Raw genomic sequence first — 19,392 nt, 5'->3', positions numbered from 1 at the left:
TTGCAGGGAAATTACAGAGGTGTAAGAATTATAGAGCAGTAATAACTGGGGACTTCAACTATCCTAATATCGACTGGGACAGTAATAGTGTAAAGGGCAAAGAAGGAGAGAACTTTCTTGATCAGCATGTTTCCGGCCCAATGAGGAAGGAGCCATTGCTGGATCTGGTTCTGGGGAATGAGGTGGGTCAAGTGGAGCAAGTGTCAGTGGGGGAGCATTTAGGGTACAGTGGTCGTGGTATCATAAGGTTTAGATTAGCTGTGGAAAAGGACAAGGAGCAATCTAGAGTTAAAATACTTAATTGGAGGAGGGCCAATTTTGATGGGTTGAGAACGGATCTGGCCCGGGTAAATTGGAATCAAAGATCGGCAGGCAAAACTGTAATCGAATAATGGGCAGCCTTTAAAGAGGAGATGGTTCAGGTACAGTCTAGGTACATTCCCACGAGGGGGCAAAGTAGGGCAACCAAAGCCAGAGCTCCCTGAATGACAAAACAGACAGAGGGTAAGAGGAAGCAGAAAAAGGGGCATATGACAGATGTCAGGTTGATAACACAAGTGAGAACCAGGCAGAATATAGAAAGTTCAGAGGGGAAGTGAAAAAGGAAATAAGAGGGGCAAAGAGAGAGTATGAGAATAGACTGGCAGGAAATATAAAAGGGAATCCAAAAGTCTTCTACAGGCATGTAAACAGTAAATGAGTAGTAAGAGGAGGGGTGGATACGATTAGGGACCAAAAAAGAGATCTACTCATGGAGGCAGAGGGCTTGTCTGAGGTACTAAATGGGTATTTTGCATCTGTCTTTACCAAGGAAGAAGATGCTGCCAGAGTCACAGTAAAAGAGGAGTCGGTTGAGATACAGGATGGGCTAAAAATTGATAAAGAGGAGTTGCTAGGTTAGCTGTACTTAAAGTAGATAAGTCACTCGGTCCGGACTTCAAGGGTTAAGTTACGAGGAGAGATTACACAAATTGGGGTTGTATTCTCTAGAGTTTAGAAGGTTAAGGGGTGATCTGATCAAAGTTTAAAAGATATTACGGGGAACAGATAGGGTGGATAGAGAGAAACTATTTCCGCTGGTTGGGGATTTTAGGAGCAGGGGGCACAGTCTAAAAATTAGAGCCAGACCTTTCAGGAGCGAGATTAGAAAACATTTCTACACACAAAGGGTTGTAGAAGTTTGGAACTCTCTTCCGCAAACGGCAATTGATACGAGCTCAATTGCTAAATTTAAATCTGAGATAGATAGCTTTTTGGCAGCCAAAGGTATTAAGGGATATGGGCCACAGGCAGGTATATGGAGTTAGATCACAGATCAGCCATGATCTTATCAAATGGCGGAGCAGGCACGAGGGGCTGAATGGCCTACTCCTGTTCCTATGTTCCTAGATGCATCCTAGGTTGCTGAGGGAAGTAAGGGTGGAAATTGCGGAGGTACTGGCCATAATCTTCTAATCCTCCTTAGATACAGGGGGTGCCAGAGGACTGGAGAATTGCAAATGTTACACCTTTGTTCAAAAAAGGTGTAAGGATAAACCCAGCAACTATAGGTCAGTCAGTTTAACCTCAGCGGTGGGGAAACTTTTGGAAACAATAATCCGGGAGAAAATTAAAAGTCACTTGGACAAGTGTGGATTAATAAAGGAAAGCCAGCTGTTTAACTAACTTGATTGAATTTTTTGATGAGGTAACAGAGAGGGTTGATGAGGGGAACGCGGTTGATGTTGTGTATATGGACTTTCAAAAGGCGTTTGATAAAGTGCCACATAATAGGCTTGTCAGCAAAGTTGAAGCCCATGGAATAAAAGGGACAGTGGCAGCATGGATATGAAATTGGCTAAGTGACAGGAAACAGGGAGTCGTGGTGAATGGTTGTTTTTTGGACCAGAGGGAGGTGTACAGTGGTGTTCCCCAGGGTACTGGGATCATTACTTTTTTTGATAACTTGGACTTGGGTGTACAGGACACAATTCGTAGGAAGAATAGAAAAGCAGAATATTTTTTAAAAGGTGAGACTAAGAAATGTTGGTGTTCAGAGAGATTTGGGTATCCTTGTACACGAAATGCAGAAAGTTAACATGCAGGTACAGCAAGCAATTAGGAAAGCAAATGGTAAGTTGGCCTTTATTGCAAGGGGGTTGGAGTACAAGAGTAAGGAAGTCTTGCTGCAATTATATGGGGCTCTGGTGAGACCTCACCTGGAGTACTGTGTACAGTTTTGGTCTCCTTATCTAAGGAAGGATATACTTGCCTTTGAGGGGTGCAACAAAGGTTCACTAGATTGATTCCTGGGATGAGAGGATTATCCTATGAGGAGAGATTGAGTAGAATGGCCCTATACTCTCTGGAGTTTAGAAGAATGAGAGGTGATCTCATTGAAATGAATAAGATTCTGAGGGGGCTTGACAGGGTAGATGCTGAGAGATTGTTTCCCCTGGCTGGAGAGTCTAGAACTAGGAGGCATAGTCTCAGGATAAGGGGTCGGACATTTAGGACCGAGATGAGGAAAAATTTCTTCACTCAGAGGGTTGTGAATCTTTGGAATTCTCTACCCCAGAGGGCTGTGGATGCTCAGTCATTGAGTATATTCAAGACTGAGATTTTTGGACACTAAGGGAATCAAGGGATATGGGGATCAGGCAGGAAAGTGGAGTTGAGGTCGAAGATCTGATTGAATGGTGGAGCCGGCTCGAGGGGCCGTGCGGAGCAGGCTCGAGGGGCCATGTGGCCTACTCCTGCTGCTATTTCTTATGTTATTTTCTTGCATCATTATCCCTTTAGTTCTTTCCTCCCCCCTCCTTTTCCCCGACTCTGTACTTGCTTAAAAACTGTTAAATCTTTACTTTTTCCAGTTCTGACGAAAGGTCATCGACCTGAAACATTAACTCTGTTTCTTTCTCTACAGACGTTGCCTGACTTGCTGAGTATTTCCAGCATTTTCTGTTTTTATTTCAGATTTCCAGCGTCCGCAGTATTTTGCTTTTGATTTACCGTTCAGGCTCACACACACAGCCCTGCCCCACCCTGTCCCCCCACACAGCCCTGCCCCACCCTGTCCCCCCACACAGCCCTGCCCCACCCTGTCCCCCCACACAGCCCTGCCCCACCCTGTCCCCACACACAGCCCTGCCCCGCCCTGTCCCCCCACACAGCCCTGCCCCACCCTGTCCCCACACACAGCCCTGCCCCGCCCTGTCCTCACACACAGCCCTGCCCCGCCCTCACACACAGCCCTGCCCCACCCTGTCCACACACACGGCCCGTGTGTGGGGACAGGGTGGGGCAGGGCTGTGTGTGGGGACAGGGTGGGGCAGGGCTGTGTGGGGGGACAGGGCGGGGCAGGGCTGTGTGGGGGGACAGGGTGGGGCAGGGACCGGTGTCTGTTGAACGAGGTCCATCGAGAGTCGGTATCCTGAGGAGAGAACGGGAGGGTCTACCCCAGCGATCCAGGGAGAGGAGCTCTCAGTGCGAGCACCCTCACTGATCCTGTCCATTGATTGATTCCCTATCTGTGCTGGGCGATGGGGTCTGTTGGGCAATCACTGATCCTGACAGCCGCCACACATTACTGCATCCCCGGTGCAGGTGGGCTGTTCACCCTCGGGGTGCACTCATCTCGTGTCCACAGCCCTATTTCCAGCAAGATTTTCTGCCTCATGATCCCGAGCAGGAACCCTGACTGACCTTTGTTTCTTGCCCCGCCCACCCCGGCTGACCTTTGTTTCATGCCCCGCCCACCCCCAGCTGACCTTTGTTTCTTGCCCCGCCCACCCCGGCTGACCTTTGTTTCATGCCCCGCCCACCCCCGGCTGACCTTTGTTTCATGCCCCGCCCACCCCGGCTGACCTTTGTTTCATGCCCCGCCCACCCCGGCTGACCTTTGTTTCTTGCCCCGCCCACCCCCAGCTGACCTTTGTTTCTTGCCCCGCCCACCCCCGGCTGACCTTTGTTTCTTGCCCCGCCCACCCCCGGCTGACCTTTGTTTCTTGCCCCGCCCACCCCCGGCTGACCTTTGTTTCTTGCCTCCCTAACTGGAGGGCACTGAGGACAAGTTCCAGTCTCGGCTGGGCTCAGCACGGTCTGGGTTTGATCATGGACCCTCTCACCTGTACCACATGAGGTGGAGCACTCACACACCAAACAAATTCATTCACAACTAAACCTTAGCTGAAAGGGTTGGTCAATTCAAGTGGACTGACTGGAAATTCAGCCGTTCCTGATGGACACATTGCTCATTGGACCATCTGTTCAAGTGTCTAGAAGCCGTTGTCCTCAGCCCCAGTCAGTGCACCAATGGGCAGCTGGCCATTCCTGTAACAAAGTTATTGAATGTATTAGAGACAGTTTTCTGCAACAATATGTTCTTGAACTAAGAAGAGGACGTAGGCACGATGTCCTGTATCATTCCATCATTCTAAATTAGATTTATTGTTGAGTAATAAGCCAGAATTAGTCAATAATCTAACAGGATAATAAGGGAACACATCGCTAACAGTGACCATAATACGATCGAGTTCTTTTTTTTTTATTCGTTCATGGGATGTGGGCGTCGCTGGCAAGGCTGGCATTTATTGCCCATCCCTAATTGCCCTTGAGAAGGTGGTGGTGAGCCGCCTTCTTGAACCGCTGCAGTCCGTGTGGTGACGGTTCTCCCACAGTGCTGTTAGGAAGGGAGTTCTAGGATTTTGACCCAGCGACGATGAAGGAACGGCGATATATTTCCAAGTCAGGATGGTGTGTGACTTGGAGGGGAACGTGCAGGTGGTGTTGTTCCCATGTGCCTGCTGCCCTTGTCCTTCTAGGTGGTAGAGGTCGCAGATTTGGGAGGTGCTGTCGAAGAAGCCTTGGCGAGTTGCTGCAGTGCATCCTGTGGATGGTACACACTGCAGCCACTGTGCGCCGGTGGTGAAGGGAGTGAATGTTTAGGGTAGTGGATGGGGTGCCAATCAAGCGGGCTGTTTTGTCCTGGATGGTGTCGAGCTTCTTGAATGTTGTTGGAGCTGCACTCATCCAGGCAAGTGGAGAGTATTCCATCACACTCCTGACTTGTGCCTTGTAGATGGTGGAAAGGCTTTGGGGAGTCAGAAGGTGAGTCACTCGCCGCAGAATACCCAGCCTCTGACCTGCTCTTGTAGCCACAGTATTTATATGGCTGGTCCAGTTAAGTTTCTGGTCAATGGTGACCTCCAGGATGTTGATGGTGGGGGATTCGGCGATGGTAATGCCGTTGAATGGCAGGGGGAGGTGGTTAGACTCTCTCTGTTGGAGATGATGTGGAGATGCCGGTGATGGACTGGGGTGGACAAATGTAAGGAGTCTTACAACACCAGGTTATAGTCCAACAGTTGGACTATAACCTGGTGTTGTAAGACTCCTTACATTTGTTGGAGATGGTCATTGCCTGGCACTTATCTGGCGCGAATGTTATTTGCCACTTATCAGCCCAAGCCTGGATGTTGTCCAGGTCTTGCTGCATGCGGGCTCGGACTGCTTCATTATCTGAGGGGTTGCGAATGGAACTGAACACTGCAATCATCAGCAAACATCCCCATTTCTGACCTTATGATGGAGGGAAGGTCATTGATGAAGCAGCTGAAGATGGTTGGGCCTAGGACACTGCCCTGAGGAACTCCTGCAGCAATGTTGATATTAGGTTTGAGAGGGAGAGGGTGAGTCACAAACCAAGGTTTCAAATTTGGGTAAGGCTGACTTTGAAGGGATGAGGCAGAAATTGACCACAGTTAACTGAGCAGAACTATTAACAGATAAAACTACGGATGAACAGTGGGAGGTGTTCAAATAAGTATTTGATAGATTATAAAACCTGTACATACGCATAAAGAGCAAGAGCTCTACTTGTGTCATCAAACAACCGTGGTCAACTCGGGAAGTGAGAGATCGAATAAAACTAAAAGAAAGGGTTTATACAAATGCAAAGAACAGTAGAGATTCCACAGACTGGGAGAGATATAAAGAACAGCAAAGGGATACAAAGAAAGTGGTAAGAGCTGCAAAAAGGGAATATGAGAAAAAGTTTGTGAAGGACAAGGACAAGACTAAAGGTTTTCACAAGTATATTAAGAGAACAAAGGTGGCTAAGAGTAATGTGGGCCTCTTAAAGACAGACACAGGTGATATTGTAATTGGAAATCGGGAAATGACAGACTTGCTAAATAATTACTTTGTATCGGTCTTCACAGTAGAGAATGAGGGTAAAATACCAGCAATTCGAGGAAAACTAAAAATAAATCAAGGGGTTAATACTTAATATAAGTTTAAAAAATGGTAATGGGGAAAATAATGAGACTAAAGATAGACAAATCATAGAAAGTTACAGCACTGGAGGCCATTCGGCCCATCGTGTCCGTGCCGGCTAAAAAAGAGCTATCCTGCTTAATCCCACTTTCCAGCACTTGGTCCGTAGCCCTGTAGGTTACAGCACTTCAAGTGCACATCCAGGTACTTTTTAAATGAGTTGAGGGTTTCTGCCTCTCCCACCCTTCAAGCAGTGAGTTCCACACGCCACCCTCTGGGTGAAAACATTTCTCCTCGACTCCCCTCGAATCCTTCGACCAATTACTTTAAATTTATTCCCCCTCGTTACTGACCCCTCTGCTAAGGGAAATAGGTCCTCCCTATCCACTCTATCTAGGTCCCTCATAATTTTATATACTTCAATTAAATCACCCCTCAACCTCCTCTGTTCCTAAGTAAACAACCCCAGCCTATCCAATCTTTTCTCATAGCTAAAATTCTCCAGCCCTGACAACATCCTCGTAAATCTCCTCTGTACCCTCTCGAGTGCAAACACATCTTTCCTGTAATGTGGTGACCAGAACTGTACGCAGTACTCTAGCTGTGCCCTAACTAATGTTTTATACAGTTCTAGCATAACCTCCCTGTTCTTCTATTCTATGCCTTGGCTAATAAAGGAAAGTATTCCAAATGCCTTCTTAACCACCTTATCTACCTGTCCTGCTACCTTCAGGGATCTGTGGCTATGCACTCCAAGGTCCCTCTGTTCCTCTACACCTCTCAGTATCCTCCCATTTATTGTGTACTCCCTTGCCTTGTTTGCCCTCCTCAAATGCATTACCTCACACTTCTCCGGATTGAATTCCATTTGCCACTTTTCTGCCCACCTGACCAGTCCATTGATATCTTCCTGCAGTCGACAGCTTTCCTCCTCACTGTCAACCACACGGCCAATTTTTGTATCATTCGCAAACCTCTTAATCATGCCCCCTACATTTAAGTCTAAATCATTAATATATACCACAAAAAGCAAAGGACCTAGTATTGAGCCCTACGGGACCTCACTGGAAACAGCCTTCCAGTCACAAAAACACCTGTCGACCATTACCCTTTGCTTCCTGCCACTGAGCCAATTTTGGATCAAACTTGCCACTTTCCCTTGGATCCCATGGGCTTTTACTTTTCTGACCAATCTGCCATGTGGGACCTTGTCAAAAGCCTTGCTAAAATCCATGTAGATTACATCAAATGCGTTTCCCTCATCGACCCTCCTTGTTACCTCCTCAAAAAAAAATATCCAGGACCTGATGGTTTCCACGCCAGAGTATTGAAAGGAGGTGAGGAAATTGTAGGTGTGTTCGTCATGATCTCCAATGATTGGAAAATTGCTAATGTCACTCCATTATTTAAGAAGGGGAGGAGAGATAAACGAGGAAATTATAGGCCTATTGGTCTAACGTCTGTTGTGGGGAAGTTACTTGAATCCTTTATGAGGAACAGAGTGCTATCTGCTCCTATTTCTTATGTTCTTATATATTCAAGACTGAGATCGATAGATTTTTAGAATCAAGGGATAGAAGCCCATGGAATCGAGGGAAAAGTACGGACTTGGTTAGGAAGTTGGCTGAGCGAAAGGCGACAGAGAGTAGGGATAATGGGAAGGTACTCACATTGGCAGGATGTGACTAGTGGAGCCCCGCAGGGATCTGTCTTGGGGCCTCAATTATTCACAATGTTTATTAATGACTTAGATGAAAGCATAGAAAGTCTCATATCTAAGTTTGCCGATGTCACAAAGATTGGTGGCATTGTAAGCACTGTAGATGAAAACATAAAATTACAAAGCGATAGTGATAGATTAGGTGAATGGGCAAAACTGTGGCAAATAGAATTCAATGTAGACAAATGTGAGGTCATCCACTTTGGATCAAAAAAGGATAGAACAGGGTACTTTCTAAATGGTAAAAAGTTAAAAACAGTGGATGTCCAAAGGGACTTAGGGGTTCAGGTACATAGATCATTGAAGTGTCGTGAACAGGTGCAGAAAATAATCAAGAAGGCTAATGGAATGTTGGCCTTTATATCTAGAGGACTGGAGTACAAGGGGGCAGAAGTTATGCTGCAGCTATACAAAACCCTGGTTAGACCGCACCTGGAGTGCTGTGAGCAGTTCTGGGCACCGCACCTTTGGAAGGACATATTGGCTTTGGAGGGAGTGCAGCGTAGGTTTACTAGAATGATACCTGGACTTCAAGGGTTAAGTTACGAGGAGAGATTACACAAATTGGGGTTGTATTCTCTGGAGTTTCGAAGGTTAAGGGGTGATCTGATCGAAGTTTATAAGATATTAAGGGGAACGGATAGGGTGGATAGAGAGAAACTATTTCCGCTGGTTGGGGATTCTAGAAGTAGGGGGCACAGTCTAAAAATTAGAGCCAGACCTTTCAGGAGCGAGATTAGAAAATATTTCTACACACAAAGGGTGTGTAGAAATATTTCCGCAAATGGCAATTGATACTAACTCAATTGCTAAATTTAAATCTGAGATAGATAGCTTTTTGGCAACCAAAGGTATTAAGGGATATGGGCCAAAGGCAGGTATATGGAGTTAGATCACAGATCAGCCATGATCTTATCAAATGGCGGAGCAGGAACGAGGGGCTGAATGGCCTACTCCTGATCCTATGTTCCTATATGGGGATAGGGCAGGAAAATGGAGCTGAGCTAGTAGCCATGATCTGATTGAATGGCAGAACAGGCTTGAGGGGCCGTACAGCCTACTCCCGCTCCTATTTCTTATGTTCTGTTGTTCTTATGCGTGACTGAGCACTTGCACAAATACGGACTGATCAGAGAGAGCCAGCATGGATTTGTAAAGGGTAAGTCCTGTCTAACGAACCTCGTTGAATTTTTTGAGGTCACTGACGTGGTAGATAAGGATGGATGTTGTTTATATCGACTTCCAGAAGTCATTCGATAAGGTTCCACCCAAGAGACTGTTAACAAAAATGAAAGTGCATGGAATTGGAGGCAACCTATTGACGTGGGTAGGGAATTGGTTGGGAGGTGGGAGGCAGAGAGTAGGGATAATGGGTATGCACTCCAATCGGGAGGATGTGACTAGTGGTGTCCCCCAGGGATCTGTACTGGGGCCGCAGCTTTTCACTATATTTATCAATGATTTAGGCGAAGGAACAGAGAGCTGTATATCCAAGTTTGCTGATGACACTAAGTTAGCTGGTACAGTAAATAGTGTAGATGGGAGCAAAAAGTTACAAAGGGACATTGATAGATTAAATGAGTGAGCAAAACTGTGGCAGATGGAGTTCAATGTGGGGACAGATCAGAGTATTTTCTGAATGGTGAGAAGCTCAGAACTGTGGGTGAGCAAAGAGAATTAGGGGTCGAAGTACAGAAATCACTAAAAGCTAGGCTTGAGTATAGATGATTAAGGGGTGACCAAAATGAGGTGTTAAAGATGATTAAAGGATTTGATAGGGTAGAGAGAGAGAAACTATTTCCTCTGGTGGGTGAGTCCAGAACAAGGGAGCATAACTTTAAAATCAGAGCTCGGCCGTTCAGGGGTGATGTCAGGAAGCACTTCTTCACACAAAGGGGGTGGAAATCTGGAACTCTCTCCCCCAAAAAATGTTGAGGCTGGGGGTCAATTGAAAATTTCAAAACTGCGATCGATAGATTTTTGTTAGGTAAGGGTATTTTGGGGGTTACGGAACAAAGACGGGTAAATGGAGTTAAGAGACAGATCAACCATGATCTAATTGAATGGTGGAACAGGCTGGAGGGGCTGAATGGCCTCCTCCTGTTGGTGTTCGAGTGTGTCAGGGCTCCCTGTGTATCAATGGCACTGACACTGACTCTGGGACCAGCGTGTGACTCTCACTGGGTCCGGGCACTGGCCCCTCCTCTCTTGCAGGTACCTGGGCCGGGGGCAGAGCTGCACCTTTCTCATCAGCTCCACAAGCGGACACGGCGACATCGAACTATCTTCAGTGAGGACCAGCTGGCGACTCTCGAGCAGCACTTCCGGCTCAATCAATACCCAGATGTGGAGAGCCGAGAGCAGCTGGCCGAACAAGTGCATCTACAGGAGGAGAGAGTGGAGGTAGGGATCATGGGCAGTGTGGAGCCTAGGGAAAACTGGGGGAACCCTGACCCCTCCACTCAACCCTGACCCCTCCCTCCTGTCTCCTCACTCCCAACCCCCACTGCTGACCCCTCACTCATAAGAACATAAGAAATAGGAGCAGGAGTAGGTCATACGCCCCCTCGAGCCTGCTCCGCCATTCAATCACATCACTGGATACATTCCAGTGAGAAAGAAAGACTCCAGGGGAAGGACAGGCCATCCGTGGGTAACTAAGGAAGTTAAAGATAGTCATAGAGAGTCATAGAGTCATACAGCACGGAGAGAGGTCCTTCGGCCCATCGTGTCCGCGCCGACCATCAAGCCCTGTCTACTCTAATCCCATATTCCAGCATTTGGTCCGTAGCCTTGTATGCTATGGCATTTCAAGTGCTCATCCAAATGCTTCTTGAATGTTGTGAGGGTTCCTGCCTCCACAACCCTTTCAGGCAGTGAGTTCCAGACTCCAACCACCCTCTGGGTGAAAAAGTTCTTTCTCAAATCCCCTCTAAACCTCCCGCCTTTTACCTTGAATCTATGTCCCCTTGTTATAGAACCCTCAATGAAGGGAAAAAGCTCCTTAGTATCCATCCTATCTGTGCCCCTCATAATTTTGTACACCTCAATCATGTCCCCCCTCAGCCTCCTCTGCTCCAAGGAAAACAAACCCAATCTTCCCAGTCTCTCTTCATAGCTGAAGCGCTCCAGCCCTGGTAACATCCTGGTGAATCTCCTCTGCACCCTCTCCAAAGCGATCACATCCTTCCTGCAGTGTGGCGACCAGAACTGCACACAGTACTCCAGCTGTGGCCTAACCAGTGTTTTATACAGCTCCATCATAACCTCCTTGCTCTTATATTCTATGCCTCGGCTAATAAAGGCAAGTATCCCATATGCCTTCTTTACCACCTTATCGACCTGTTCCGCCGCCGTCAGGGATCTGTGAACTTGCACACCAAGATCCCTCTGACCCTCTGTCTTGCCTAGGGTCCTCCCATTCATAGTATCAAATTGAAAGAAAAAGCATGCAATTCCATGAAGATTAGTGGCAGGTCAGAAGATTGGACAGAATATAAAAAACAAGAATGACTAAAAGAATAATGTAAGGAATCTTACAACACCAGGTTATAGTCCAACTGTTTTATTTTAAAATCACAAGCTTTCGGAGGCTTTCTCCTTCGTCAGGTGAGTGTGGGATTCAGATTCCATGGAAGGTTACCGCATTTATAGTCAGAGAACAATACCTGGTGACAGAATCATACAGAACAGAACGGACTATTGCAAAGAAGCATACCAACAACTGGACAACCAGGAACACTACAGACGGTTACCCGCAGATCCGACCAAGGAACACACCCACCAGCTCAACAAACTGATCAAGACCTGCGATCCAGACCTTCAAAGCATTCTCCGTGCTCTCATCCCATGTACTCCCCGCGTGGGAGACTTCTACTGCCTCCTTAAGATACACAAAGCCAACACACCCGGACGTCCTATCGTATCAGGCAATGGAACCCTGTGTGAGAACCTCTCTGGATACGTCGAGGGCATCCTGAAACCCATCGTACAGGGAACTCCCAGCTTCTGTCGCGACACTACAGACTTCCTACAAAAACTCAGCACCCACGGACCAGTTGAACCAGGAACACTTCTCACCACGATGGACGTCTCGGCACTCTACACCAGTATCCCCCACGATGACGGCATCGCTGCAACAGCATCAGTACTCAACACCAACAACAGCCAATCCCCAGACGCCATCCTACAACTCATCCGCTTCATCCTGGATCACAATGTCTTCACCTTCGACAACCAGTTCTTTACCCAAACACACGGAACAGCCATGGGGACCAAATTCGCACCCCAATACGCCAACATTTTCATGCACAAGTTCGAGCAGGACTTCTTCACTGCACAGGACCTCCAACCAACGCTATACACCAGATACATCAACGACATTTTCTTCCTATGGACCCACGGCGAGGAATCACTGAAGAGACTACACGATAACATCAACAAGTTCCATCCCACCATCAAGCTCACCATGGACTACTCCTCAGAATCGGTTTCATTCTTGGACACACGAATCTCCCATCAAAGACGGGCACCTCAGCACCTCACTCTACCGCAAGCCCACGGACAACCTCACAATGCTCCATTTTTCCAGCTCCCACCCTAACCATGTCAAAGAGGCCATCCCCTATGGACAGGCCCTGCGAATACACAGGGTCTGCTCAGACGAGGAGGAACGCGATGGACACCTACAGACGCTGAAAGACGCCCTAGTAAGAACGGGATATGACGCTCGACTCATCGATCGACAGTTCCGACGGGCCACAGCGAAAAATCGCATAGACCTCCTCAGAAGACTAACACGGGACGCAACCAACAGAGTACCCTTCGTCGTCCAGTACTTCCCCGGAGCGGAGAAACTACGCCATGTTCTCCGCAGCCTTCAACATGTCATCGATGATGACGAACACCTCGCTATGGCCATCCCCACACCTGCACTACTCGCCCTTAAACAGCCACCCAACCTCAAACAGACCATCGTTCGCAGCAAATTACCCAGCTTTCAGGAGAACAGCGTCCACGACACCACACAACCCTGTCACGGCAACCTCTGCAAGACATGCCAGATCATCGACACAGATACCACCATCACACGAGAGGACACCACCCACCAGGTACATGGTTCATACTCCTGTGACTCGGCCAACGTTGTCTACCTCATACATTGCAGGAAAGGATGCCCCGGAGCATGGTACATTGGCGAGACGATGCAGACACTGCGACAACAGATGAACGGACACCGCGCAACAATTGCCAGACAGGAGGGTTCCCTCCCAGTCGGGGAACACTTCAGCAGTCAAGGACATTCAGCCACCGATCTTCGGGTAAGCGTTCTCCAAGGCGGCCTTCGAGACACATGACAACGCAAAATCGTCGAGCAGAAATTGATAGCCAAGTTCCGCACCCATGAGGACGGCCTCAACCGGGATCTTGGGTTCATGTCACGCTACGCGTAACCCCACCAGCGAACAAAAGTTATCTGTTTTTAATACAACGGGTCATTCTCTGTCTTTCTCTTCCTTTCGGATGTTTCTCTCTCTGTCTTTTGTTCTGGCCGTTTGTGTATTCGGTGGTCCTGTAGGTAACATCACTCTGTCTGAACACTTTGATTGCCTTGACAACGGGCAGTTGGAAAGATTATCTGTAATCACCAGGTATTGTTCTCTGACTATAAATGCGGTAACCTTCCATGGAATCCGAATCCCACACTCACCTGACGAAGGAGAAAGCCTCCGAAAGCTTGTGATTTTCAAATAAAACAGTTGGACTATAACCTGGTGTTGTAAGATTCCTTACAATTGTCAACCCCAGTCCATCACCGGCATCTCCACATCATGGCTACTAAAAGAATAATAAGGAGGGAGAAATCAGAGTACGAGAGAAAGCTGGCTAGAAATATAAAAACAGATAGTAAGAGTTTCTACAGGTATTTAAAAAGGAAAAGAGTAAGTAAAGTGAGTGATGGTCCTCTAGAGAGTGAGTCTGGGGAATTAATGGAGAATAAGGAAATGGTGGATGAACTGAACAGATATTTTGCATCTGTTCTTCACTGTAGAGGAGACAAATAACATGCCAGAAATAATTGTGAATCAAGAGGTGAAAGGGAGGAACTTAAAACATTTACAATCACCAGGGAAAGGGTTCTGAAAAAATTATTAGAACTGAAAGTTGACAAGTCCCCAGGTCCTGACGGACTTCATCCCAGGGTCTTAAAAGAAGTGGCTGCAGAGATAGTAGATGCATTGGTATTAATTTTCCAAAATTCCCTAGATTCTGGAAAGGTCCCATCAGATTGGAAAATAGCGAATGTAACTCCTCTATTCAAGAAAGGAGGGAGACAGAAAGCAGGAAACTACAGGCCAGTTAGCTTAACATCTGTCATAGGGAAAATGCTAGAATCTATTATTAAGGAGGTTACAACAGGGCACTTGGAAAATCTCAATGCAATCAGGCAGAGTCAACACGGCTTTGTGAAAGGGAAATCGTGTTTGACTAATTTATTAGAGTTCTTTGAGGAAGTAACAAGCAATGTGGATAAAGGGGATCCTGTGGATATGGTGTACTTGGATTTCCAGGAGGCTTTTGACAAGGTGCCACATCAAAGGCTGCTACACAAAATAAGAGCTCATGGTGTAGGGGGTAACATTAGCATGGATAAAGGATTGGTTAGCGAACAGGAAACAGAGAGTAGGCATAAATGGGTTATTTTCAGGTTGGCAAGATGTAACGAGTGGAGTGCCACAGGGATCAGTGCTTGGGCCTCAACTATTTACAATCTATATCAATGACTTGGATGAAGGGACCGAATGTATAGTTGCTAAATTTGCTGATGACACAAAGGTAGGTAGGAAAGTAAGTTGTGAAGAGGACATAAGGAGTCTGCAAAGGGACATAGATAGGTGCGTGGGCAAAAATTTGGCAGATGGAGTACAATGTGGGAAAATGTAAACTTGTCCACTTTAGCAGGAGGAATAGAAAAGCAGTATATTATTTAAATGGAGAGAGATTGCAGAACTCTGAGGTACAGAGGGCTCTGGGTGTCCTAGTACATGAATCACAAAAAGTTAGTATGCAGGTACAGCAAGTGATTAGGAAGGCAAATGGAATGTTGTCATTTATTGCAAGGCGAATGGAATATAAAAGTAGAGATGTTTTGCTACAGTTGTGCAGGGCATTGGTGAGACCACATCTAGAATACTGTGTGCAGTTTTGGTCTCCTTATTTAAGAAAGGACATAACTGCTTTAAAGGCGGATGAGAGAAGGTTCACTCATCTGATTCCTGGAATGAGGGGGTTATCTTATGAGGAAAGGTTGAACAAGTTGGGCCTGTATACACTGGAGTTTAGAAGAATGAGAGGTGATCTTATTGAAACATATAAGATCCTGAGGGGACTAGAAGGGGTAGATGCTGAGAGGATGTTTCCCCTTGTGGGAGAGACTAGAACTAGGAGCCACAGTTTAAAAATAAGGGGTCTCCCATTTAAGACACAGATGAGGAGAAATTTTTTCTCAGAGGGTCGTGAGTCAGTGGAATTCCCTTCCCCAGAGAGGGGTGGAGGCAGGGTCATTCAATATTTTTAAGGCTGAGTTAGATAGATTCCTGATTAACAAGGGAGTCAAAGGTTATAGCAGATAGACAGGAAAGTAGGGTTGAGGTCGCAATCAGATCAGCCATGATCTTATCTAATGGCAGAGCAGGCTTGAGGGGCCGAATGGCCGACTCCTGCTCTTAATTCGTATGGCTGATCTTCGACCTCAACTGCAATTTCCCACCCGATCCCCATATCCCTTGAATAGGGATATTGCCTTAGAGAGGGTGCAGAAGAGATTTACTATAATGACTCCAAGGATGAGGAACATCAGGTACATGGATAGAATGGAGAAGCTGGGGTTGTTCTCCTTGGAACAGAGATGGTTGCGAGGAGATTTGATAGAGGTATTCAAATTCATGAAGGGTCTAGACAGAGAGAAACTTTTCCCATTGGCAGAAGGGTCAAGAACCAGAGGACATAGATTTAAGGTGATTGGCAAAAGAACCAAAGGTGACATGAGGAAAAACTTTTTTACACAGCGAGTGGTTAGGATCTGGAATGCACTGCCCGAGGGGGTGGTGGAGGCAGATTCAATCATGGCCTTCAAAAGGGAACTGGATAAGTACTTGAAAGGAAAAAATTTGCAGGGCTACGGGGAAAGGGCGGGGGAGTGGGACTAGCTGGATTGCTCTTACAGAGAGCCAGCATGGATTCAATGGGGAGAATGGCCTCCTTCCATGCTGTAACCTTTCTATGATTCAATGATTTCTATGATTCCCTTAGAGTCCAAAAATCTATCGATCTCAGTCTTGAAAATAATCAACGGCTGAGCATCCACAGCCCTCTGGAGTAGAGAATTCCAATTCCAAAGATTCACAACCCTTGAGTGAAGAAATTCCTTCTCATCTCAGTCCTAAATGGCCGACCCCTTATCCTGAGACTATGCCCCCTAGTTCTATTCTCTCCAGCCAGGGGAAACAGCCTCTCAGCATTGACCCTGTCAAACCCCCTCAGAATCTTGTATGGTTCATTGAGATCACCTCTCATTCTTCTAAACTCCAAAGAGTATAGGTCCATTCTACTCAACGTCTCCTCATTGGACAACCCTGTCATCCCTCAATCCTGACCCCTCGCTCCTAACCCGACTCCAGAAAGAAAAAAGGATGAAATAAAGACTTGCATCCATAAAACGCTTTTCATATTCTCAAGACATTCCAAAGTGCTTTACTACCAATTACTTTTGAAGTGTAGTCACTGTTGTAAAGTATGAAATACAGCTGCCAATTTGCCCACAGTAAAATCCCACAAACAGTAATGAAATAATGTCCAGGCAATCTGTTTCTAGTGATGTCAGTTGAGGGATAAATATTGGCCAAGAGAAGTCTGCTGCTCTTCTTTGAAATATTGCCATGGGATCTTTCCCGTCCATCTGAGAGGGCAGACGGGGCTTCAGTTTAATGTCTCATTTGAAAGACGGCACCTCCGACAGTGCAGCACTCCCTCAGTACTGTACTGGAGTGTCAGCCTGGATTATGGGCTCAAGTCTCTGGAGTGGGGCACGAACACACGACCTTCTGACACAGAGCCGAGAGTTCTACTCACTGAGCCACGGCTGACATATAGCCAGAAATGAGTTTAAATTGTGAGAATTATACAAAGGATCAGAGGTTGGAGTTGGTAAAAGGTGATTTCAGGAAGTTGTTCGCACAGAGTGATCGATACATGGAATGGGTTCCCAGATACAGAGGTGGAGATGAAAGCTCTTGAATCATTTAAAATCCAATTGGATGCTGCAATGGGAAGACTGTAGTGTGTTCCTGGATGGGTGAACTGAGATGGGACGATTGGCCTTTCCCCTCTGTCGTGATCTTATCATCATCAGTGTTATTTTCTGATTTCTGTCTGATTGCTGCCTGATTACCATTATTGGTGTCCAATTTCCAACTGAGATGCCATTTTATTATTTGATTACCACCCTGATTGCTACCTGATGACTGCCCGATGATTGCCCACGAACAGCTTATTCTTCTCTGTGCTGTATGGTCGTGACAGGTCGGCAATGAACAATGAAGACACTGCATGCTCCCCTTATTCAGACCCTCAGACAGCGACAGAAACAGGATTGCTGACCTCACCACACCACATGCTGGATAACACTTGTATCAGGCAGGTTCCTGGGCTGCCCCTCAAGTCCTCTGGCTATTGGCAGGGAGGGGCAATGTGCTGCTGTCCAGCCAGTTTCATTCTGGTGTTTATTGACAGGTCTGGTTCAAAAACCGAAGAGCAAAATGGAGGCGACAGAATCGAACCTCACCCCAACCAACAGAAAAAGATACGATGCAGACTTAAACCGAAGACATGGAACTGCTGTACACCCCGACCCTGATCACACCCCCTCCCGTACACCCCCACCCTGATCACACCCCCTCCCGTACACCCCGACCCTGATCACACCCCCTCCCGTACACCCCGACCCTGATCACACCCCCTCCCGTACACCCCGACCCTGATCACACCCCCTCCCGTACACCCCGACCCTGATCACACCCCCTCCCGTACACCCCCACCCTGATCACACCCCCTCCCGTACACCCCCACCCTGATCACACCCCCTCCCGTACACCCCCACCCTGATCACACCCCCTCCTGTACACCCCCACCCTGATCACACCCCCTCCCGTACACCCCCACCCTGATCACACCCCCTCCCGTACACCCCCACCCTGATCACACCGCCTCCCGTACACCCCGACCCTGATCACACCCCCTCCCGTACACCCCCACCCTGATCACACCGCCTCCCGTACGCCCCCACCCTGATCACACCCTCTCCTGTACACCCCCACCCTGATCACACCCTCTCCTGTACACCCCCACCCTGATCACACCCCCTCCTGTACACCCCCACCCTGATCACGCCCCCTCCCTGATCACACCCCCTCCCATACACCCCGACCCTGATCACACCCCCTCCCGTACACCCCCACCCTGATCACACCCCCTCCCGTACACCCCGACCCTGATCACACCCCCTCCCGTACACCCCGACCCTGATCACACCCCCTCCCGTACACCCCGACCCTGATCACACCCCCTCCCGTACACCCCCACCCTGATCACACCGCCTCCCGTACACCCCCACCCTGATCACACCGCCTCCCGTACACCCCCACCCTGATCACACCCTCTCCTGTACACCCCCACCCTGATCACACCCTCTCCTGTACACCCCCACCCTGATCACACCCCCTCCTGTGTAACCCTACGCAGCTCCCCCTCCTTCTCGTGCTCAGTTTTATGAATAAATGTGATCTATGAAAGGCATTCCAACTCTGTTCTTTGTGTGTCTTATTTTCCTGAGTTGTTCCCCTGTCTTTTGCTGGGTTAAAAGCTCCAGAGCTTCGGGCAGGTCCCCCAGTACCCCAACCAAGCAGCCTTCAAGTGTAAGCCTGGATATTCATCTATTGAAAGCATCACAACTGAGCCCAATCGGATCCTCAGCTGACATGTGCTCCTTCCAATAATGATCGGAGAGGGAAACATTGGTGACTTCCTCATCCCAATATATCCAATATCTTTGAATTTCACTAATTTAAACTTATATACTCGTCTTACTGACCTGACTTACTCCGAAGTTAAAATCTGGGTTCACCTTATCTATTCCATTTCATATCCCATGTACTTCATGAGAATTCCCCGTTAACTGTTTTCTCTCTGGATTTTGGAGCTTGACGTTCTCTAATCCTCAGAGCTCAGCATTGGATCAGTCTTCTTGCTCTGCATTGCTTCAATGTTTCTCTTGAAGCATGATGAGAATGTCTGAGTGAGGTGCGCCCTGTGCATTATAAAGCCTTGATATAATCATTGACTTCTACCCACTGTGCTGG

General features: G+C 47.5%; 1 long non-coding RNA gene across 1 annotated transcript in view; it reads right to left on the bottom strand.

Moving 5' to 3' along the window:
* The window catches only part of LOC137310148 (uncharacterized), a 37,010-nt gene that overhangs the window by 16,946 nt on the left and 672 nt on the right, over positions 1–19,392 (bottom strand). Inside the window, exon 2 of the long non-coding RNA XR_010960054.1 lies at positions 4,200–4,311. This is a non-coding gene — a long non-coding RNA (uncharacterized lncRNA). The remainder of the gene's footprint in view (positions 1–4,199; positions 4,312–19,392) is intronic.

The sequence above is a fragment of the Heptranchias perlo genome, unplaced genomic scaffold, assembly GCF_035084215.1.
Source record: "Heptranchias perlo isolate sHepPer1 unplaced genomic scaffold, sHepPer1.hap1 HAP1_SCAFFOLD_228, whole genome shotgun sequence".
Taxonomy (NCBI): domain Eukaryota; kingdom Metazoa; phylum Chordata; class Chondrichthyes; order Hexanchiformes; family Hexanchidae; genus Heptranchias; species Heptranchias perlo.
This window is presented reverse-complemented; position numbering and strand designations above follow the sequence as displayed.